Here is a 25,532-nt window from a genome sequence, read left to right as displayed (position 1 = left end):
CATGTCAACAGATAGCCAAAAGGCGCAAACGACGTGCTTCTCGTGAAGTCGGATTATAATTACAACACTCCGCAACACTCATTCTCTTTGTTATAAGCTACAAATACAGTACCGGTACGGGCACTATACTAAAATGTAGTCAGAAATGGAGTGGAGCAAGATTATTTTGGACTTAATTAATGATATAATAGAGGGGCCTTATTTGTGGAACTTCTCAACCAAGGAATACAGAGATAAAGCGAAGAAAGCCGACAGTTTGCAGGAACTCTAAATTATCTATAATTGTTCCCGCGAGTGCATTGAAAAAACCTAGCTTCCCTCCGCTCCCAGTACAGTTGAGTAAATAAAAAAAATTCAGAAGTCGGGTGCGGGAGCGGACGAAGATTATACTTCAATGTGGTTTGCTATTTTAGCAATGAACAGGATGAGGGGAGGAAATGTGTCTAATAAAACTGCATTTCTAAATCATAACAAGAAGCAACAGTGGCAATAACAGAGGTACAGACATTAAAAAATTCAGTCAAAAAGCATTATGGACTTCAGCCATAGCCCCGATTAGGAAACATATACCAATCTCGACAGTCTTTGAAATCACACACAAAGATCAATTGCCAATACAACCAAGGAAGAAAATATCCAGGAAATTTGATCCAGAGAAACTAAGACATATCGGTGATGAAACAGATAAAGCAAGGCTATTAGTTCAACGACATGAACTAACTGAAGCAGTGGAAATGTGTACACGAACCCTTCAATCATGCCAAACTCACGCGAAAGTAAGGAGATCACAACCATGGTTCAATAAAAACTGTTACAATGAACGGAAAAAGACCCTCATGACACTACATCGAGCGAAGAACACATCGAACCCGAGTCACCTGGCCCAATACGCCGAACAAAGAAGGAAATATAAATCACTAATCAAGAAAACAAGAACGGAGTACATTGAGGAAGACGCTAGGAGACGTGCTGCAAACGCCCAAAATGACCCATTCCTAGTGCTTAGGAAACCAAAAACTTCAGTAACAAATAATATCTCAATGGAGTCATGGGAAAACCATTTCAAAAGCATTCTCAACCTCCAACACCGATCAACAGCTTTTGAATTAACTCCAGTAACAATGACGGGAAATCACATCCCCATATCCCCCTGTGGGTGGGGGCGGTAGAATAACACCCACGGTAACCCCTGCCTGTCGTAAGAAGCGACTAAAAGGGGGCATCAGGGGCTCTGAACATTGGAGCGTAGGTTGGCGACCACGGGGCCCTCAGCTGAGTCCTGGAATTGCTTCCACTTACTTGTGCCAGGCTCCTCACTTTCATCTATCCTATCCGACCTTTCTTGGTCAACTCTTGTTCTTTTCCGACCCCGACGCTATTAGGTTTGCGAGGGCTAGGGAGTCTTCCATTTTCACGCCCTTCGTGGCCCTTTTCTTCCTTTGGCCGATATCTTCATTTTTCGAAGTGTCGGACCCCGTCCATTTTTTCTCTCTGATCAGTGTTATACAGAGGATGGTTGCCTAGTTGTACTTCCTCTTAAAACAATAATCACCACCACCACCTCACATCCCCATAACGAGGCAGGAAATATATAATACAATAACAGCAGCAACAAATGGAAAGCCACCCAGCCCAGACAGCATCTGCACAGAACACCTGACAGAATCTCTACTTGTCATGCTAGACTACTGGGTAGAACTATTCAACACATGCATGCACACTGGGGAAATTCCAGAGCAATGGAGGTTGTCAACAATCAAATTGATGTTTAAAAAAGGAGAAACTGACATTCCTGATTCTTATCGAGGTATAGCCCCCGAAAATACATCATTCAAAATCTTCATGAAAATCTTAACAATCAGGCTTGCAGAAGAAATAGACTCCCAGATACCAGAAAATCAATTCGGCTTTCGAAAGGGAAGAAGCACACTACATGCCGTAAAATACATAATAGAACAAGTCCAAGATACATTGAGACATCCAGGAAAGAAATATTTTGTAGTCTTCGTAGACCATCGTAAGGCTTTTGACCTTGTTGATAGAGCAACACTCGTCCGGAAACTCAATTACCTAATAGGGGTTACACATCCGATAGCAATCATAATCTCGAATATCCTCAAATATAACTATGTCCAAATATCAGACAACATAACCCTATCCAAAAACGTAACCCAAACAATCGGAGTCCTACAAGGTGACCCAATCAGCCCAATTTTATTCAACATCATGACATCAGACATCACAGATACCTCAGCATTGCTTATACTTTACGCAGATGATATGGCAATATGCTCAGAAAACATGGAAGAGCTCCAAGACGTCCTCAATAGGCTCACATCATGGGCAGAAAGAAACGGTTTGCAAATAAACCACAACAAAACTAAAAAAATGACCTTTAAGAAAGGAAGAAAACATGCACCTAAAAATACAATAACCGTGCACGACAAACCTCTAGACGTACCTTGGAGTCACCCTCCAAACTACTCTAACATCCTACAATATCCACGTCAAAGAAAGAGCAGCCGCAGCAATAAAAGCCATCTACAACATTCAACAACCTCAACAAATATAATTGGGTACAGCAATGCTACTGTTCAGGACAGCCATATCACCAATAGCAACCTATGGGATTAGCATCACCTGGGAAAAACTCACGATCAGCGACCTGATGACAATAGAAAAAGTCAAGGCCCGATATCTCAAGAGAATTCTAGGCATTGGGAAGTGAGCCCCTTCGAGGTTAACATATGTTCTAACCAAAGAGGACTACTTCATTGACGATATCAAAACACAGTTTTGTCTACAAAACACCAAGCCCTACGAGAATGCACGCCAAATTTTAAACGAGAAACTAAATGCTATTTGGTCCGACTTCTACTCCACAGACGCCATAATGACGGAAGAGTGGAAGCAAGCAAATTACGAGCTACGGCACGTACTCACACGTTACGCCACTCATGGATTTCACCACAGATTCTGTAAAACCAAAAACTTCCACCAGCCGAACGAAGACTGTATATGTAACCTGTGCAACGATCGTTGTGAAAGATACCATGCACAAAACTGCAAAATGAGGACAACCTCAATAATAAGAATGCATTAGCATAGTTGACCATTTGTACAAAAACTGCTTTTGCACATTGTGCGCTTTTCATTCAATAATAATAAATCCTCTTCATCTGAGTCCATTGTCCTTATTTGAAAATACTACATAACACCTAAATGTATTACCACAAATTGATATGATGAACTACTTAGGGCCTATATAAACAAAGAAAGTCAAGTTTAACATGTTTATCAAGTGTGGACACAATGTTAAATGAAACAGTATTTAACATTGAACATGCTGATGGTGTCACCAGTTAACATTAACATGTTGTTTTTAAATGTTAATCAGTGGAGACCGGCCTTTAGCCTTCACATTATTTCGATAATAGGCTCTACGTATGCTTATTCTATCACTTTTCGTGTTATATATGCTCGAACCTATCCGTGAAAAATTAAACGAAACACGAGACGAATTTCACTAGACATCAACATGCACGGATAGATCCCGCGCTTTCACCTTGGCCTCCATTGGACTTTACCAAATTACATGAATCCGGCTTGTAATTATTGTAGTCGGCTATGGCTCTGACGCAACCACAAGTTTTTTTTTCTCCCAATGTTGACAACCTTGGCGTTTTTCGAACAGCTGATTCATCGCAGTTTTTTGTTACCTCTTTGTTTTCTCATCGTGCTATAGCGTTATACAACGAAAACGAAGTCCAAAAAACCTAACCAAGAAGAACAAATATAGATATGAAAAGGACACAGGTTGCATGACGTCCTTGACGAACCTTTTCGTTTTATACAGCCTGTGTTAACTGAAGTACTGTAGTTAATGGTTACGTTTTGAAGCGGTGGAAGTTTATCAGACAGTAGAATAGATAACATTTTTCGTAGATAAGGAGTGTTAATTGAATAATTTACGTGTCTTATTCGTTTGCAATCTTGTGTTGTTCGTTTAGAGACTGATTAAGGTTAGTAGATAGATGAGAAGTGTCACCTAGCCAGTATTCATATCATTTTAGTTGACGGTATTGTTTATTTGGCATTTTTGTGAGCATTTCCCTGTGATTAAATCGAATTTTGAGGGATACTATCCTTATAATTCTGATACGAAAACGAGAATGCTAATAATACACATTAGGTCCTGGAATTATAAAAGGTGTTTCGTGTGGTCACCTTTAGCCCGATGCGACGAGATACAGAATAAATGGGGGAGGGTGGATCGTGTGACAACGTGTGCTCGCGACGAAAGGCGTGAAAGTCGATTTACAGTGCAATCGGAAAGATAACGAGTTAATAAGCTTTACTATAAGGATAAGCTTTATCTTGTATGTGAGATGTAAAATGTTACCTAGACAATTGCTTAGCCTAAGTTGCATTGCTCTGAACTGATGTCTTCTTGGTGTTTGAATTTCATTTTCCGTCGGTTTATTTATGAACAAACTGAGACCAGAATCTTTTAAATCAGTTGACTCCTTTACTTCGTACTGTGCTCTGACATGTACTGAGCCCCACAGAGGGAGGTTGTAAGGTTCGCCGGTTGTAACATCGCACTAAATTTATCATTGTGACATTTAGCTGATGCATTGAATTACCCAGTGATATTGGAGTACTCACAGTTCACCAGAAACAGCTTGTGGTAAACAGACTGAATTTCATAATGACAACTTTTTGATGAGACGTCACGTCAAAATCCAAGGAATGTAAATCAGGCCATCGGCCACTGTACTGGCTATTGGGTCATTTCGACTAATCCGTTGGCCAGGGAAAGCTGTTTCCAGGTACTTATTCACCAGTCGTGATATGTTAGGGAGAGTACCATCCTGAAAAACTGTCACACCTCTACGAGTGTATAGACTAGAAAATGTTACCCATGAGAAACTGCAGATCATTTTGGCGTGTCAAATGAGGTTGAAGTAAAAAAGTTGTCTTCTGAGGATTCCTATCCCCACGTTCAATAACAACCACTGTTGAAATCTGCTTTGAAGAACAACACGGGGATTTTGTTAATTTCTAAAGAAAGGAGTTATGGAAATTCTATCCTGTGTGATACAAGGATCATTAGTGGCTAAATTCTTGTGATGTGGTGGTGGTGGTGATTATTGTTTTAAGAGGAAGTACAACTAGGCAACCATCCTCTATATAACACTAATCGGAGAGAAAAATGGAAGGGATCCGACACTTCGAAAAATGAAGGCATCGGCCAAAGGAAGGCAAGGGCCACGAAGGGCGTAGAAAGGAAAGACTCCCTAGCCCTCGTAAACCTAATAGCGTCAAGGTCGGAAAAGAACAAGAGTTGACCAAGAGAGGTCAGATAGGATAGATGAAAGTGAGGAGCCTGGCACAAGTAAGTGGAAGCAATGTAGGACTCAGCTGAGGGCCCCGTGGTCGCCAATCCATGCTCCAAAGTTCAGAGCCCTTGAGGCCCCTTTTAGTCACCTCTTACAACAGGCAGGGAATACCGTGGGTGTTATTCTACCACCCCCACCCATAAATTCTTGTGAGAAAATCTGTTTGTTGTTGCTACCGTTTTCTCACAAACCACTGACAGAATTGTTGTTTATGACAAAAAATTTACTTTAAGGCGTAGAACATGTAGGCCTACGTGGTATGGATACGCCAACTGCTCCCTAAGTTTTTGGGTTGCAACAGAATAAGACACACCCACCTCATGTGCAATGTCCCTAGTGCTGATCCTAGAATCATCATGGACCATGTTCACATTGTCCATAACCAGTTTCACATGCACTGTTCTCACTACTGGTAATAGTTTGTTTCTGGTTTTAATATAAAGAGGAAAGGTTATTCCAGTGAGTCTCAGGACAAACTGGAGGCAAGTATTAATTTATAGAAAGAGGAATCGGGGATTGGAATCATTTACGATGGCAGATGTTCATTAGATTTCCCACTTCTTGGATATCATTTAAGAATAGACTAGCTAACAACTGGTTGGAAATCTGCCATCTAGGTGACAGCCCTAAATGCAGATCATTGGTGTTTGATTCATTGATTGATTGGTTGGTTGGTTGGTTGATAATTACTATTGCAGTTCTTGGTATTTTTTTCATTATTCTGCTTCTGAAATTGGAAGTGTGTTGTGAAGAACATAAGTTACTTCTTTATTTTTACACTGTCATTTGCATAGTCAGCAGCTGGTAAACGGGTGACACTGAAGAAAAAAAATAAAATGGCGTAGGCCTATGGCTTTTTTTTAGTGCCGGGAGTGTCCGAGGACATGTTCGGCTCGCCAGGTGCAGGTCTTTTGATTTGACGCCCGTAGGCAATCTGCGCGAAATGATGATGAAGACGACACATACACCCAGCCCCCGTGCCAGAGAAATTATTCACTTAAGGTTGAAATTCCCGACCCTGCCGGGAATCAAACCCAGGACCCTTGTGACCAAAGACCAGCACGCTAACCATTTAGCCATAGACTCTGAAGTAATTCTGTACAAAAGCAAAGACTATTGTGTTGATTATGAACGACTGCCATGTATTGGGTAGGTCTGCTTGAAAATACAGTTGTAAATGTTGCTTATACCAGCCTTCAGCTGGCTTGAATCCTTTGGATCAGCCAAGCTACCTGCAATGCATAGGAATGGTATAACAGATTTTAGAGTTACTTCTGTTATCTTTTGTGACATTTTGAAACTTTTATATCTCAGCATTTTTGAGAACTCTTTCATATATATCTATAATAATAATAATAATATTGGTTTTATGTCCCACTAACTACATCTTTTATGTTTTCTGGAGACGCCGAGGTGCCAGACCTTTCTTCCGCAGGAGTTCTTGTATGTGTCCGTGAATCTGTTGACACCAGGCTGACATATTTGAGCACTTTCAAATACCACCAGACTAAGCCAGGATTGAATCTGCCAGTTGGGCTTAGAAGGCCAACGCTCTTCCATCTGAGCTACTCAGTCTGGCTTATACAGACCAAATTGTTGCCATCTCTGTACTCTTCCTTGGTACTGCCTTCTTCCAGATCGAGTTCCTCACACTGTGGTAAAATGCATTTCCCTGTTGTACCCTTTTAATAATTGCCATGTTCAGCCCTGCATCATGTGTCAATTTTTTATTCCCAAGTACATGGACTTTCCACAATCTTCAGGCCTTGTTTCCCAGTTTTTATTGTACCTTTCTCTTCTCTTCTCTCTCTGGTCAGCACCACTGTCTGCTCGATAGGTGCAGTCGTTTAAGTGCGGCCAGTATCCAGTAATCAGGATTTAGTGGGTTCGAGCCCCACTGTCGTCAGCCCTGAAGATGGTTTTCCGTGGTTTCCCACTTTCACACTAGGCAAATGCCGGGGCTGTACCTTAATTAAGGCCACGACCACTTTCTTCCAATTCCTAGGCCTTTGCTGTCCCATCGTCGCCCTAAGACTTATCTGTGTCGGTGCGACGTAAAGCAACAAAAAAAAAACACTGTCTTGCTTTTCTCACATATATATTTTCAGTTCATAATTATCTGCAAGTTATACTCACTCAACATGTTTCATTGACTTGGCATTTCCTTGCTGTTTGCTTCCCACATCATAATGTCATCTGCAAATATCACCTTTATCTCCTACTACTTTTTACTATTGCTTTTTTTTTTTTTTTAAATGTTACACCTTTACAGACAGGGCTTATGACGATGATGGGATAGGAAAGGGCTAGGACTGGGAAGGAAGCAATTGTGGCCTTAATTAAGGTACAGCACCAGCATTTGCTTGGTATGAAAATGGGAAACCATGGAAAACAATCTTCAGGGTTGCTGACAGTTTTGTGATTCACACCGTGTAGCCACTCACTCGGTGTCTTAATTTCTCTGTCCCCATATTTTTTCTTTGTCTTCTTCACAAACTCATCTATTACCATTATGATCAACTTACTCCAGTTCCAGTCCAAAAAAATTCTGCCTTACCCACAGGGATTTGGGCACTGCTACAACATTGTTGTACATTGCTTGCGCATATTTGATCATTAGTTCTCCAAATCCTTTCTGCTTCATGACTTTCCTTGCCTTTGGTCCAGGGACACTTTCATGAACCTTTTTGAAAATGAGGAATGTTATCACCATTTCTCCTTCACCTCTCCATTATTTTTCTATTATATGTCTCATACTGAAGGAGTGACACCGATACTTCATACAGCCAAGATCTTTGCAAGAATCTTGGATAGACGAATAAGAGACAGAGTAGGGGGAAAATTGGCAGAACACCAGTATGGATTCAGAAGAGGCAGGTCCACATTTGACCCAATATTTACATTGCGTCAAATGATGGAAAGGTATTGGGAATATGGAAAGGACATTGTAGTAACGTTTCTAGATATTGAAAAGGCATATGACATGTCCCAAGAAATTTGGTATGGAAATTAACAGAGGCACAGATTGGAAATGAAGCATTGCAGATGGTAATAGCATTGTATCAAAATTGTGAAAGCTGTGTTAGAACCAAAGTGGGTCAAACTGAATGGTTCAGAGTTGAGACAGGCTTAAGACAGGGAAGTGTGTTGTCTCCCTTACTCTTCATTATCACCATGGATAGAATTCTACATAATATCAAGGAGAAGATGATGGGCGAGCAAGTAAAGTCTATGCTCTTTGCTGATGACATTGTAGTTTGGGGAGATAATGAAGAGGAAGTACAGACACAAGTTGATTTATGGAATGGGGAGATAAGAAATTTTGGAATGAAGATTAGTACTGCGAAAAGTAAGACTTTGATCATAACAAAAGGTAATAGAAAATCCAGGGGAGTGATAAAAAAAGGAAATGAACCTCTTGAAGTAGTGAACATTTTTTAATATTTGGGCAGCGTGATATCACAAGATGGAAATTTGGATGGAGAAATTGATTTAAGAATACAGCAGTCTGCAAGTTTCTACCAGTGTGTGAAAGACATTGTATGGAACAAAGATGTGCCAATGAAGTGCAAGAAGGTTTTATACTCATCCTATTATAAACCTTTGCTGACCTATGCTTCAGCAGCCTGGACGTTAACTAAGCGGAACCAAAGTAAGGCTTTACGTCGCACCGACACAGATAGGTCTTATGGCGATGGTGGGATGGGAAGGAAGTGGCTGTGGCCTTAATTAAGGTACAGCCCCAGCATTTGCCTGGTGTGAAAATGGGAAACCATGGAAAACCATTTTCAGGACTGCCGACAGTGGGGTTCAAACCCACTATCTCCCGGATGCAATTTCACAGCCGCGCGCCCCTAACCGCATGGCCAACTTGCCCGGTGCAGCTGAAATGAGTTTCTTGAGGAGCATACAGGGAAAGACAAGACATGATAGAATATGAAAAGAGGAAATAAGGAGAAGCGTGGGAGTGTGTAAACTTCAAAAAGAGATTGACATAGTAAAGCAAAATGGTTTGGACACACGATGAGAATGCCAGGAGAGAGAATACCAAAGAGTACATTCATGGATACAGAGACTTGAAAGAGGCCTAGGGGACAGCCTAGAATGAGATGGAGGAGCTCTATTGTGGACTGTATTGCAAATGGAGGAGTGACAGCAGTAAAGTACTAGAAGAGGAATGGTGGAAAGATCGAGTAAGATGGGGGGCTTCAGTACACTACCCTACCAGAGAGAATCTGGAAAAGGGAATGGATGATGATGATGATGATGAAGAAGAAGAAGAATGAATATGGGGTCTATCTTCAATTTCTAAAGCCTTATTGCTCTACTTCTAATTGTCTGTCCACCTGTCTTCTCATTCATTTTGCTACTATCCTTTCACATTCCGTGTTATCCAACACTGGTAGACTTAATTTGAACTTTTGGTGGAGACTAAATTCAGGGACACCCGGCGTGGAGGGTGCGACTGTGGGACAAGCACTGGCCTGACCGCTGGCGGTAGGACCGGTTTTTCTCTCAAGGACAGGTGCAGCGAGTCTTCAGTCATTGTTCATTGTAGTATTGGTTGGGTGCGGATGTTATAGTTTTCATATCTTCTGTGAGTATGGTGAGTAGACGGAAGAAAGTGATTGTTTCTATGGAAGACAAGTTGAGTGCATTATGAAAAAGTGAAGCGCTATTTCTTTGGTTCACTCAACACCGGGAAAAGGGCCTTGCCAATATCTGGCCCCATTCTGCAAGAAAAGGCGGTGTATTTCCAGAAGGAGTTTAATGAAGGGGACGCTAATTTTACTGCCAGTGCGGAAAAACGGTTCGGCATTAGGCAGCTTCTGTGGACCGAGCTTGATAGCTGCAGTCGCTTAAGTGCGGCCACTATCCAGTATTTGGGAGATAGTAGGTTCGAACCCCACTATCGGCAGCCCTGAAGATGGTTTTCCGTGGTTTCTCATTTTCACACCAGGCAAATGCTGGGGTTGTACCTTATCGTTGATCTCAGTTCAATACGGAAACATTAATGAAGTACCTTAATTAAGGCCACAGCCACTTCCTTCCCACTCCTAGCCCTTTCCTCTCCCATCGTCGCCAAAAGACCTATCTGTGTCGGTGCGACGTAAAGCAACTAATGATAAGATATCTATTAGGTTCAACCTTTTCAATACTAATTAGGTAGGTGTTTATGTTACAAATACCTTTTATTCAACTTTGGGACCGGTTTCCACATGTATAATGTATGTGTCACATGGGGTGAATAGTCAGTTGTAGATTGTGTCTTTGCTTATACATTGTGATCATTTTATGGCTGATGATGACGTTATACATGATATAGATGTTGATTCCCATTGGGAATCTGAAATATTTGTTCCGAATGAGTAAATTTATAATACCAATATAAATGGTCCATTATTGGACATTATAAATTCTCCAGCTAACTCACTCCTGGTTGCCAGCGTTTCGCCCCCATGTGCTAGGCTGGGCTCATCAGTTGGTACCTAGCACACCTACCAAGACACATGGCTAGTAGTGCATATCGTGGAGGCCACTGCGTAGGCTAATTGTAGCCACCAGCAGTGCCAATGCACTATGAGATACTTTGTCTCATTACCAAAAATTGATGCCTGCTTGGCCATCAGATGATATAGATGTTGATTCCCATTATACATGTCGAGCCACTACAATCTAGGCTGTAAATCATTTTACTCACGCTGAGTGAAATGGTAGTTTAGGGGAAGGCCTAAAATTGAATTCTCAAATATTTATATTATTAGTGGTCCTATCGGTAAATACTACATAACTGAAGTTATATAGAATTAAATTTCCGATCATTTATATCATACACTGTTACAATACTGGCTTTGATAACACAGATATTCATGAATTTGTATTTTTGTTGCCAAGTCCATATCAACGCCGAGCCCCGAGAAAATGGAATCACAGAATTTAATGAAAGTCGGTATATAAAGTCAGGAAATAAGAAACTACAGTCTAAGTTATAAACAATTTTATTCGCCCTGTATGAAATTGTAGTTTAGGGGAAGGCGCCTAAAATTTAATTTTTAAATAACCATGTTATTGGTCCTATCGAAAAGTACTACATAACAAAAGTTATAGAGAATACAATTTCCAACCATTTAGGTTTTATTCAATTTTACCGTACCGACTATGATAAGAGTGGTATTTCAGAGTCGGAAGAAAACTAAATGTGCAGGCCTACAATATTGAAAGCGTATAACATTGATCAACAATAACATTACATTGACCATTGTTTGTGGTGATGTTCTTTGTCGCTTATGCCGCCGCTCAACTCCGATAGATAGCATTACTGCTGCGTACCGAATATAACAGCCTGACTGAATATATGTGGGAAACAGCTGGGGAGTTAGAAAACTTTCTTCTTTAGCATGTCATTCCTGTGGTTCGTATACACTGACTGACAGAGCAAATGCAACACCAAGAAGGAGTGGTTCGAAAGGGATGAAAGTTGGGCAAAAAACAGAGACGGCACGGATGAATAATTGATGTTTATTTCAAACCGATATGCAGGTAACACAATGCGCACGGCATCGACTCAGTAGGATGTAGGACCACCGCGAGCGGCGATGCACGCAGAAACACGTCGAGGTACAGAGTCAATAAGAGTGCGGATGGTGTCCTGAGGGATGGTTCTCCATTCTCTGTCAACCATTTGCCACAGTTGGTCGTCCGTACGAGGCTGGGGCAGAGTTTGCAAACGGCGTCCAATGAGATCCCACACGTGTTCGATTGGTGAGAGATCCGGAGAGTACGCTGGCCACGGAAGCATCTGTACACCTCGTAGAGCCTGTTGGGAGATGCGAGCAGTGTGTGGGCGGGCATTATCCTGCTGAAACAGAGCATTGGGCAGCCCCTGAAGGTACGGGAGTGCCACCGGCCGCAGCACATGCTGCACGTAGCAGTGGGCATTTAACGTGCCTTGAATACGCACTAGAGGTGACGTGGAATCATACGCAATAGCGCCCCAAACCATGATGCCGCGTTGTCTAGCGGTAGGGCGCTCCACAGTTACTGCCGGATTTGACCTTTCTCCACGCCGACGCCACACTCGTCTGCGGTGACTATCACTGACAGAACAGAAGCGTGACTCATCGGAGAACACGACGTTCCGCCATTCCCTCATCCAAGTCGCTCTAGCCCGGCACCATGCCAGGCGTGCACGTCTATGCTGTGGAGTCAATGGTAGTCTTCTGAACGGACGCCGGGAGTGCAGGCCCCCTTCAACCAATCGACGGGAAATTGTTCTGGTCGATATTGGAACAGTCAGGGTGTCTTGCACATGCTGAAGAATGGCGGTTGACGTGGCGTGCGGGGCTGCCACCGCTTGGCGGCGGATGCGCCGATCCTCGCGTGCTGACGTCACTCGGGCTGCGCCTGGACCCCTCGCACGTGCCACATGTCCCTGCGCCAACCATCTTCGCCATAGGCGCTGCACCGTGGACACATCCCTATGGGTATCGGCTGCGATTTGACGAAGCGACCAACCTGCCCTTCTCAGCCCGATCATCATACCCCTCGTAAAGTCGTCTGTCTGCTGGAAATGCCTCCGTTGACGGCGGCCTGGCATTCTTAGCTGTACACGTGTCCTGTGGCACACGACAACACGTTCTACAATGACTGTCGGCTGAGAAATCACGGTACGAAGTGGGCCATTCGCCAACGCCGTGTCCCATTTATCGTTCGCTACGTGCGCAGCACAGCGGCGCATTTCACATCATGAGCATACCTCAGTGACGTCAGTCTACCCTGCAATTGGCATAAAGTTCTGACCACTCCTTCTTGGTGTTGCATTTGCTCTGTCAGTCAGTGTATTTTCTGATACCGTACTGCTGGTTCGTAACTCACTGGTTTATCATAACAGGCCTATTCCAGCTATTTGATCCCTACTCTGACGCGCTTTTTTGAATGAGCAGTGTGCACTCTTAAGGCATGTCGAAACCGGTCCCAAAGTCGAATAAAAGGTATTTGTAACATAAACACGTACCTAATTAGTGTTGAAAAGGTTGAACCTAATAGATATCTTATCGTTGATCTCAGTTCAATATGGAAACATTAATGAAGTTCATATCTTTAAGTAAAGCAACTAACAAAAAAAAACCTGTGGAGAAAAACTGTCAGCTAAATCTGATGAGGTTCTGAAATTTAAAAAGGAATTTCAAGAAATAATTCTTGCTGAAGGATTAACCGGTGATCAGATTTTTAATTGTGATGAGATTGGGCTAAATTTCAAGATGCTGCCATCAAAAACTCTCACAGCCCAAGCCGAGATGTCTTCACCTGGCTACAAGCATAGTAAGGATAGACTTACTGTTCTTGCCTGTAGTAATGTTACTGGGAACTTAAAAGCAAAATTGCTTATGATCGGTAAAGCAAAGAAGCCTAAGGCTTTTAAAAACATTTCTGTTAATGCTCTTCCAGTCCATTACACGAATCAGAAGGCTGCCTGGATGTCTGCTGACATCTTTAAAGACTGGTTTTTTACACAGTTTATTCCAGACGTAGAAAAATTTCTAGCTTCAAACAATCTCCCTAGAAAAGCGCTTCTTCTACTAGACAACGCTCCATCACACCCCAATGAAGAGCAACTTAGAAATGGTGACATCAAAGTCATGTTCCTCCCTCCTAACGTGACATCATTATGCTGCCAATGGACCAAGGTGTACTGGAAACATTGAAGAGGAAATATCGGCGGGAACTCCTTTCATCTCTGATAGAGAAAATGGTCAATGGCAAGGACATGATAGAAAAATTAAAGGGAAACAACATGAAAGACGTGGCATACTGGATAGCGAAGTCTTGGGAAAAAGTTGAAACAACAATGTTAGAAAGTCTTGGAACATATTGTTGAGTGAGGTTGAACATCGAGAGGAGGTGGTACAAGAAGACATGGAAAATATTATGCCCCTACTGAATTGCATTCCTGGCTGTGAGGATGCTACGACTGAAGATGTAAGTGGTGTGCACAAGATCAGCTGTTTGAACTAACTGACCCTGATATTATTGATTTTGTGAATGCTAATGGAAATGAGGATGAAGAAGAACGAGGCATTGCAGAACAAGAGGAGAAAACGATGACTCACAGTGAAGGATTAAGTGCATTGGAAATGGCATTAACCTACGTTGAGCAACAGCCGGAAGCAAGCGCAACGGAGGTGCTGATTTTTCGTCGATGGCGGGATCTCGCAGCAAGAAAACGTGGATCAGCAGGCAAGCACACATTGTTGGCAAGTTTCTTTTCGTAAGACATTTGGAATGCTTTCGTTCAATACTGCATGTACTGTACAATTGAATTGATAATTCAATAAATAGAGTACCGTAAAACATGTAATTGTTTTAGTACTAGAGTACAGCCTTCCGTTTGTTTTGGTTCATTTTCAAAGGTGTTCTGTATTATCCGACATTTTCGGTGATCCGACATACTCCACGTCCCACTTAGGTCGGATAATTGAGACTCTACAGTATATTGATTCACTGAATGCCAAATTTAAAATAAGTAGAATGTTACTTTATTACATGTATGAATTTTGTGGTTAGTGCTGTTCTTCTCTGCAAAATATCAATCGCATCAATCACTAAGAAATATTTATATATCAACATAGGCAGCAGGAAAACTTAAACCTACTATTGTTAAAATTATCAAACAGAATATCTCGATTTCAGATGTGTTGACTACATCTACTCGGCAATTGCACTTTTCTCTTAACTTGTACAAAGCTTTTCCTCAACTAGGATCAGTTTTGGAAATTAGATATAAATTCATTTAGGGAATCCTAGAAAAATATATTTGAAGTGATGCCTTCACATTTAGTCCCAAGAATATGTATGAGACATTGTTCATAACAACCAGACTTTGAAAATACCATGCAAATGCTAAGTCTTAGTGGTTTTTGGAAAGTGGCACTGTATAGTGGTATTCTTCCTAAGTAATTAGCCATTTGCTGCACTTTTCTGAAACAATTAGTAATCACTCAGGAGCTGTTAGTTTGTGAGTGTATAGGTACCAGTATGTGTTATGATTGTCAAGATGTCTAAATATTATGCATAGCGTAACAAACATTTGTTTCTATTTTAAACTGGAGACAGTTATGGAGATTCGCCAAGACCGAAGAAAGCATTGCAGATCAGGTTGAATGTGAAAGTGTTGTAGACGGTCTTTTTTTAAAAATTTACATTAACTGTGTTGTGCACCATGAATTCCTATCTGAGGGTCAAATGGTGAACCACTGATAATATCTCAATGTTTTGAGATGTTTGAGAGAAAATGTTACGAGAACCGGACTCGCCGTTTTCATTAGACCTTCCATATATTTGTACAGAATTGTGATAAATAAAATTTTACTAATGCTAAATAGTTTGTAATGATTGGTAACAATATTAATTATTTAATTACAAATTAATTCACAGTCATGGAGAAGGCCTATTCCCATAGGTATCTCCTGATGACATGCAGCTCTTTCTGTATGATTGTACTCTGTACTGAAGACTTCTTCCTTGTTGGTAAGTTATTCTACGAGGGGCATTCAATATATAATACAACACATTTTATTTCTCAGCCAATTTCGGTTCAAAAAAGATGGAATTTTGTTTGAGATATCTTTGAATATTCCCGCTTCATCGAGCCGAGTTTCATCAATTTCCCATAGGTGGCAGCGCTATAACTAGTCTTCAAAATGGCGTCTGTAACGGAGGTGCGTACCAAACAGAGAGCAGTTATTGAGTTTCTTTTGGCGGAAAACCAGGGCGTCGCAGATATTCATAGGCGGTTGCAGAATGTCTACGGAGACCTGGCAGTGGACAAAAGCACGGAAAGTCGTTGGGCGAGGCGTGTTTCATCATCACAACAAGGTTGAACAAATCTGTCTGATCTCCCATGTGCCGGTTGGCCCCGCAGAGCTGTGACGCCTGCAAAGTTGGAACGTGCGGACACCTTATTCGAGGTGATCGATGGATCACAGTCAAACACCTCGCTGCTGAACTTGACGTTTCTGTTGGTAGTGCTGATACACTTATCCACCAGTTGGGGTATTCAAAGCTTTATTCCTGCTGAGTTCCTCAACACCAAATGGAAGACCATAAAGAGCAAAGAAGAAACATCTGTCCGGAATTGCTCGCTCATTATGAGACTGAAGGTGACAATTCCATGTCAAACATTGTCACAGGTGATGAAACATGGATTCATAATTTCAAATTGGAAACAAAACAATCTATGGAGTGGCACCACCTCAACACTCCCACAAATAAAAAGTTCAAAACCGTACCCTCAGCTGGTAAAGTCATGGCTATGGTGTTCTGGGACTCTGAAGGGGTTATTCTGTTCGATGTCCTCCCTTGTGGTGAAACTATCAACTCTAAAGTGTATTGTGCTACTCTAAGCAAATTGAAGAAACAACTTCAGCGTGTTCATAGCCACAAAAATGCAAACAAACTTATCCTTCTCCACGACAACACAAGTCTGCGCACCTGACAGGTGCTCACAAAACTTCAGTGGACTGCTCTTCCTCATCCACCGTACAGCGCGGATCTCATGCCTTCTAACTTCCATCTGTTTGGCCCAATGAAGGATGCACTCCGCGGGAAGCACTATGTGGAGATGGGGAAGTTATCGATGCAGCACGACGTTGGCTCCGACATCGACCAGTCAAGTGGTACCATGCAGGCATACAGACCCTCGCATTACGGTGGCGTAAGGCCGTAGCATTGAACAATATGTTGAAAAATAGGGCATTGTAGCAAAAGGATTGGGGAATAACATGGTGTTTGTGAATCCTCAATAAAACTAACCTGCTTTTAGGAAAAAAAAGGTTGCATTATATATATTGAACTCCCTTCATAGATATAAAATAGCCCCCTATCCACATTCAGAGATGAGGACTATATGACAAGACGCAATCATCAGGAAGATGGCTTGAAATTCTGAGTCAAAGCATGGAATGTAAGATTATGGAAGCTACAGTGTATAGGCTGTAGTTGGTAATGTAGTTGTTAAAAGAGAGGTGTATCAGCAGGAAAAGCAGGATTTATGGTCAGAATTATTAACTCAAAGTGATGTGGGCTGAGAGAGGTTTAATGATGAATAGAAAATTAAGGCAATTGTAAGTCGGTTTCGATTACAGTGCGGTCGTGAAAATTCAACATTCATTGACCTGGCCCTCAGCAGGCGACTTAAACACACTCTACAGTGTGATGGCAGTACTGCCAGACCTGTAGCTTAAATCCTTTCCAACAGAACAAGGATGGCCTAGGCCACCATAGCTCAATTGGTAGAGCAACCGACGCGAAATTGGGAGGTTGTGGGTTCGGATCCCACTGGTGTCTGGTTGGTCATTTTTGTTCTGTACTCAACATCTCTTCAACACGTACTAAATGTACATAATCAATCAGTCACTACTGATCTGCATTTAGGGCAGTCGCCCAGGTGGCAGATTCTCTATCTGTTGTTTTCCTAGCCTTTTCTTAAATTATCGCAAAGAAATTGGAAAATTATAGAACATCTCTCTTGGTAAGTTATTCCATTCCCTAACTCCCCTTCTTATAAACAAATATTTGCCCCAACTCTTGAATTCCAACTTTATCTACATATTGTGATCTTGCCTACTTTTAAAGACACCACTCAAACTTATTCATCTACTGATGTCCTCCTACGCCATCTCTCCACTGACAGCTCGGAACATACCACTTAAGTAAAATTCTTTCAAGAATAAAATTACTGTGACCGGGCGAGTTGGCCGTGCGCGTAGAGGCGCACGGCTGTGAGCTTGCATCCGGGAGATAGTAGGTTCGATCCCACTATCGGCAGCCCTGAAAATGGTTTTCCGTGGTTTCCCATTTTCACACCAGGCAAATGCTGGGGCTGTACATTAATTAAGGCCATGGCCGCTTCCTTCCAACTCCTAAGCCTTTCCTATCCCATCATCGCCATAAGACCTATCTGTGTCGATGCAACGTAAAGCCCCTAGCAAAAAAAAATTACTGTGTCCACCTATTCAATACAATTGTATTTTGTAGTGATTAAATCCTACATGAATTATAAATACTAGTTAGGAACATGTTTTGCCCTAATTTTGGCATCTTCAGCCTAATACTAATCTTAAGGTCAAGTCTTAAATCTATTAAACATTGGAACTTAATACTAAATACAATGGTCTTATGCTAAATTTTTTTTTTTTTTTACAAAAGTTGATATTTACATAATTTACAATATGTGCGTTAATTTAAAGCCAGCATTTATGAACAAGGAAGCAACAGCTAAAAGAAGTCACCATAAATGGTAATAAAATCAAAATAGTAACTCAGTTTAAATATCTTGGAGAAGTAATAACACATAACTTAAATGAAAAAATCTCAATCCAAGTAAGAACAAATAGATTAGCTAAAGCACAAAAATTAACATGGGATATCTACAAAAAGAAATGTCTATCAATAAATACAAAAATAAAACACTACAACACAGTTATAAAACCGGAAGCTACATATGCAGCAGAAACACTCTTTTACCTGAATAAACAATCAAAGACTGACAGACTTCAGAAAATTGAAAGGAGGATTGGAAGAACCTGTATCAACAAAAAATATCAGAAAGATGGACAGTGGCGGTTAATACCTAACAAAGTCGTGTACAAAGAGCTAGAACCCATTACAGATACTATGCGTAAGAGGAGACTGGGATTCTTTGGACATATCATGAGGATGCAGGACTCGAGACTTCTGAAACAACTAGTACAACACAATCTCGTCTCAAAAAATACCACAACAGGATGTAAATGGATCAGAGAAGTAAGAGAGGATCTGAAGGAAATAGGCCTTACAACAGAAGACACCAAAAATAAGATAAAATTGAATACAAAACTCAAGAATACAAACCTCCGCTTTACCCTTACACAAAACAAACCAACAACACGCACATTTTCAACTGAGGAAAGGGCACGAAGATCGGAGCGTCTGAAGAAGTACTGGGAGGACCGCAAAGCCCGAACAATCCCTTCAAAGAGACCTGAACGACGGACTGACTAAAGTGATCCTATGTGGTCATAAAAGAAGAAGAAGAAGATAACATCTACAGTAGTAGTCGAAACATCTGGCAGGAATGCATGCCATACATTTTTACATCCGCAGTATTAGTCTAAACGTCTGGCAGGAATTAGAGGAGTAGACCACTGCAGAATAGCCCAGAAATCTTTAATTATATTAATAACTATTCTTTTTTTTAAATGTTCAATAAGCAGAACTAAGCCAAACATCTCAATACGTTCTCAAGTCGCCTTTAGCTGTTATCATTGCTGCAATTTCGCTTGGCATATTGTTAATACAAACTTGTACAGTGTCCAGCATCTGTGGGTGATGATAACGGATTTGAATAATCTTTTCAATGAGACAAATTTTTTGTGGCGATTGTTTCCTTTGCCACTTCCCTTTCACCAGCTCCCAAACATTTTCTATCGGGTTCAAGTCCGGCGAATTTCCTGGCCAGGGCAACAAAGGGACGTATTCTTGCTGCAAAAACATTTTTACTAATCACGCTGTGTGGCATGGAGCTCTGTCTTGCATAAACAAAAATGGTTCTCCTTAACATCTCCTTGTACTGGTCTTGCCGCATTGTTCCCTCAACCGCATACAGACGTCCAGTGCCTTTCCCACTGATGACAGACGGAACCATGACTTTGGTGGGGTGTTTCACAGTCTGTACAACACAATCAGGATGGTACTTTTCACCAGGGCACCTTCGCACAAACTAAGATTTATTTGCCAAAATTTTAAATGTGGACTTATCAGTAAAGGAAACCTGAAACAAAATGAAAAAGCCATTAAGATTTGATTTAGGAAAATGGCCTTAAACTCAGAAAATACATTTATTACTACTGTGTGCAAGCAAATACTGTACACTTCAATGATACCAATTTTCATAAGTCTAAATCTCAATGCTTGTGCTCCTTTGCCCATGCAAGACATTTTGACATCATAGCAGCAAGTATGAAGAATGCAAGTAGATTATAGTATCATAGCAGCAGTTAATTTTGACTTTCGTGCAGGCCTGCAAGCCATGAAGTTCATCCGTGAAAGTTTGAGCCTTACAGTTCTTTCAGATGCAATGAAGCCAGTGTGTTCCAGTTTAATTTTAATTTCTTTTGTAGAAAAAACTGGTTCTCATGGCATTTCTTCTTTAAGGAGTGCTTGGACCTTGAAGAAAATATTGTTTTCTGCCACACCAGTTCTTCCTTTGAGGGACTAATTCCTCACCAAAATCAATTTTCTTCTTTACATACCTCGTGGATGATTCAGATAATACCCAGTTTTTAAGAAATCTCCCAATTTGATTACATATTGATGCCAGTCAGTGCTTTTACCTCCACAATCTTTCAAGGCGTCAAATAACTTACTTTACTCATTGTTTTTCTTTACAAGAAATGTCAGATAATACAGAATAACATTGAAAATGAACTGAAACAGACAGGAAGGCTATACTATATTATTATGTTTTACGGTACTCTACTTATTGACCTTTAAATTCAATTGCACAGTAGATGCAGTACTGAACGAAAACATTCCAAATGTCTTACGAAAAGAAATCTGTCAATAATGTCTGCTTGGCTGCTAATTCACGTTTTCTTGCTGCGAGATCCCGCCATGGACGATAATCCTTCACTGTGAGTCATCGTTTTCTCCTTTTGTTCCGCAATGCCTAGTTCTTCTTCTTCTTCTCCATCCTCATTTTCGTTAGCATTCACAAAACCAATAATATCAGGGTCAGTTAGTTCAAACAGCTGATCTTGTGCACACAACTTACTCACATCTTGAGTCGTAGCATCCTCACAGCCAGGAATGCAATTCAGTAAGGGAACAATGTTTTCCATGTCTTCTTGAACCACCTCCTCTTGATGTTCAAACTCACTCAACAATATGTTCCAAGACTTTCTAACGTTGTCGTTTCAACTTTTTCCCAAGACTTCGCTATCCAGTATGCCATGTCTTTCATGTTGTTTCCCTTTAATTTTTCTATCATGTCCTTGCCATTGACCATTTTCTCTATCAGAGATGAAAGGAGTTTCCGCCGATATTTCCTCTTCAATGTTTCCAGTACACCTTGGTCCATTGGCAGCATAATGATGTCACGTTAGGAGGGAGGAACATGACTTCGATGTCACCATTTCTAAGTTGCTCTTCATTTGGGTGTGATGGAGCGTTGTCTAGTAGAAGAAGAGCTTTTCTAGGGAGATTGTTTGAAGCTAGAAATGTTTCTACATCTGGAACAAACTGTGTCAAGAACAGTCTTTTAAGAAGTCAGCAGACATCCAGGCAGCCTTCTGATTCATGTAATGGACTGGAAGAGCATTAATGGAAGTATTTTTAAATGCCCTAGGCTTCTTTGCTTTACTGATCATAAGCAATTTTGCTTTTAAGTTCCCAGTAATATTACTACAGGCAAGAACAGTAACTCTTCCCTTACTACGTTGTAGCCAGGTGCAGACGTATTGGCTTGGGCTGCGAGAGTTTTGATGGCAGCATCTTGAAAATCAGCCCAGTCTCATCACAATTAAAAATCTGATCACCGGTAAATCTTTCAGCAAGAATTATTTCTTGAAATTCCTTTTTAAATTTCACAACCTCATCGGATTTAGCTGACAGTTTTTCTCCACAGATATTAAGCTGCCCAATGCCGTACCGCTTTTCCAGCAATCAAGCCACCCAGTACTGGCGGTAAAATTAGGGTCCCCTTTATTAAACTCCTTCTGGAAATACATTGCCATTTCTTGCAGAATGGGGCCAGATTGACAAGCCCTTTTCCAGGTTTTGCGCGAACCAAAGAAATAGTGCTTCACTTACTTTTTCGTACTCACATTTTTCATCATTTTTAAAATTTTCAGTGCATCACTTGTTGCTCTGGTAGAGCACCACTTTTTAATTTCTTCCCTCTTATGTTTCCACTCTCCCTCTGTAACACGTCCAACACCATAATCTGAAGCCACTTTTTGAAGAGTTTCCCTTTTGTCCAGTCTCTTTAACCTACTCAACTTGTCTTCCACAGAAACAATCACTCTTCTGTTTGCTTGCTATTCTCACTTAGGATATGAAAACTATAACATCCGCGCTCAACCAATACTACACTGAACAATCCTACCGCATGACTGCCAGTGCTTGTCCCACGGTCGCACCCTCCACACCGGGTGTCCCAAAATTGCCTCCACCTAAAGTTCAAATTAAGCCTACCAGTGTCGGATAACACGGAATGTCGGATAAGCGAAGGTCGGTTGAGCAAGACTCTACTGTATGAGAAAAAATAAAGGTTCAATAATACTGCCTTGAAGAATTCTCCTCTTAATGTTTACAGGATGAGGTAATGCTTTCTTCTTCTTAGCGTGCCTGTCCGCCTCGGACGTTGACGATCAACATGGCTATTCTGGTTTTATCCACTGAAATTCGGAACAGTTCTGCAGATGTTTTGTTGAACCAGGTTTTAAGGTTGTTGAGCCAGGAAATTCTTCTTCGCCCAGGAGATCTTTTCCCTTCTATTTTCCCTTGCAGGATAAGTTGAAGCAGCTCATATCTTTTCTGATTCCTCATGATGTGTCCAAAATATTGTAGTTTACGACACTTGATGGTGTTGATCAGCTCTGGTCTCTTGTTAGCTCGGCGTAGAACCTCAACATTTGTAACTTTCTGAGTCCATGATATTCTCAAAATTCTTCTGTATAGCCAGAGTTCAAATGCTTCCAGTCTAGCAGTGGTGGCTTTTGTAAGCGTCCATGTTTCCACACCGTAAAAGAGAACTGAAAACACACAACACCTAAGGAGCCGCATTTTGGTATCCATGGTAAGGTCGTGATTCTTGAAGGTTGAGCTCACTGAATTGAAAACACTTCTCGCTTTTCCAATGCTTTACCTACTCAAATTCTCTGAGTTCTGTTTTCTAGAAATATAGCCACCCATTCAGCCATGCTTTTGTCCAGTCTTATTGCACTTGATTTTGCTATTAGTGTCCATTGATCTACCCTATTGAATGCTTAGATAGGTCAATCGCAATACAGTCTCTTTCTATTAAGGAAACTATTTAAAAAGACAGTAGTTTATGTTGGGTCCACCTTGTCAATACACTTTTAATGATTGAAAATTATTTATCTTATCATACATGTTTCAGGAACAATATCCATTCCCTTCATGAGTGAAGTCAAATTAAGGAATAAAAAACAATATAACACTATCTTTTGTTTTTCCTACAATTTAAAGAAGTATTGTATCCTTTTTTTTTTTTTGCTAGGGGTTTTACGTCGCACCAACACAGATAGGTCTTATGGCGACGATGGGATAGTTAAGGCCTAGGAGTTGGAAGGAAGCGGCCGTGGCCTTAATTAAGGTACAGCCACAGCATTTGCCTGGTGTGAAAATGGGAAACCACGGAAAACCATCTTCAAGGCTGCCGATAGTGGGATTCGAACCTACTATCTTCCGGATGCAAGCTCACAGCCGCGCGACTCTACGCGCACGGCCATATTGTATCCTAATTTAACATATAAATGAATAAACAAATTAGTCAAATATTATGAAAATTATCATTACATAAAATTTAATATTTTGATGAATTGAATGAGAATACCTAAATAAATTTAAGATCTTCAAGTTTTTCTTCTTTTTCTTCCTTAGATAATCAAACGCTTATTTATACAATGGGTTCTCTTCTGTACAGAAGATCTTCCCTTATATTGACACCTAGATACTGACAGTGATCTCTATAAGGTACTTTCATCCCATCAACACAGTAATTAAAACTGATTTTTCTTATTAGTGAAACTCTCAACTGGACTTTTAAGCCTATTCATCATCATACCATTTCCTGCTGTCTATCTCACGACATTGTTGAGATATTGTTTTGCAGTTGGTCACAAGCTTATAACTTACTTACTGATTCCTGATAAATAATTTTCAATCATTAAAAGTGTATTGATAAGGTGGACCCAACATAAACTATTTTAAATAGTTTCTTTAGTAGATCTAGACAAGTCAATACAGGATCAAATAAAATACCTTTATGGTTAAGTTTATCAACATATACTCTATTTGAACTCCTGAATCTAAGATATCTGTACAGAAGAGAACCCATTGTATAAACTAGCATTTGAAGAAAAAAAAAAAAAAAAGAAGGAAAACTTGAAGATCTTAAATTTTTTTAGGTATTCTCATTCATCAAAATATTAAATTTTATCTAATGATAATTTTCATAATATTTCACTAGTTTGTTTATTCATTGATATGGTGAATTAGGGTTCAATACTTCTTTCAGTTGTAAGAAAAACTGTGGCAGCGGAGGATAGGAGTAGACATAAAATAATGGGAATAAAAAGGTTAACTTATAAATATGCAAAATTCGAAACCATACACGAGGTAAAACTTAACTTACAGGATGTTCAAAACAACAACTATGGAATGGATGTGGAAGTGGCGGGAGCTCTATTGAGGTCTGTGAGAAAGTGTGGCGTTATGGCGAAGAAAAGGTTCTCGATAATCACCCTCGACTAATCTATTAATTATTTACAAAATGAAAAGATACAAAATCAAATAAAACAAAACAACAAATGGCATCGTAGATGGCAATTAAGAACACTTAAATACAGGATATTAAAATAAACTTGTAAACCAAACAGTAAACTAATCAAGTTCTTCAGATGGTAGGAGATTAAACTTTGACATAAATTGACATGGAATGACTGGAGGCAACCTCAAAAGAAATCAAAATTTTAATGTAGCGTACAATATCGCTATTCAAGAAAGAAAGTTACGTTTACTTTAAATTACAAAATACTGAACAAGTAAAAAGAATTGCCTTCAAAAACAAAGATGCTATGACTGTCTATCAAGGCACAGTCTTACCAAAACCCAAAATTGATGAATGTGGAAGTCTAGGGGGAAACTCAGATGCGCAGAATTAAAAGTGACATTATCACGGAAGTTACTTAAATCAAACAAGGGCCGAAACAGAAGAAAGAATTTAAATTAAATCAAATCAATCATCAGAAAATTGTTCTTACCATGAGAGGCCGGCAACCCCAGAAGGCTGGAGGCCCGAGACGGGACGGACGCAGAGTGCGTCTGGCCGCTAAGCTGATCAGTATT

At 40.6% G+C, this 25,532-nt stretch overlaps 1 protein-coding gene across 1 annotated transcript in view; it reads left to right on the top strand.

The window, feature by feature from the left end:
* The first annotated feature begins 3,760 nt into the window (after nt 1–3,760).
* The window catches only part of dare (NADPH:adrenodoxin oxidoreductase, mitochondrial), an 80,173-nt gene continuing 58,401 nt past the window's right edge, over nt 3,761–25,532 (top strand). The window contains exon 1 of the mRNA XM_067149802.2: nt 3,761–4,022. The gene's annotated coding sequence lies outside the window, so the exon portion shown is untranslated. The remainder of the gene's footprint in view (nt 4,023–25,532) is intronic.

Source organism: Anabrus simplex, chromosome 6, assembly GCF_040414725.1.
Source record: "Anabrus simplex isolate iqAnaSimp1 chromosome 6, ASM4041472v1, whole genome shotgun sequence".
Lineage (NCBI taxonomy): Eukaryota > Metazoa > Arthropoda > Insecta > Orthoptera > Tettigoniidae > Anabrus > Anabrus simplex.
Note: the sequence above shows the minus strand (reverse complement) of the source record. Positions and strands in the feature narration are given on the sequence as shown.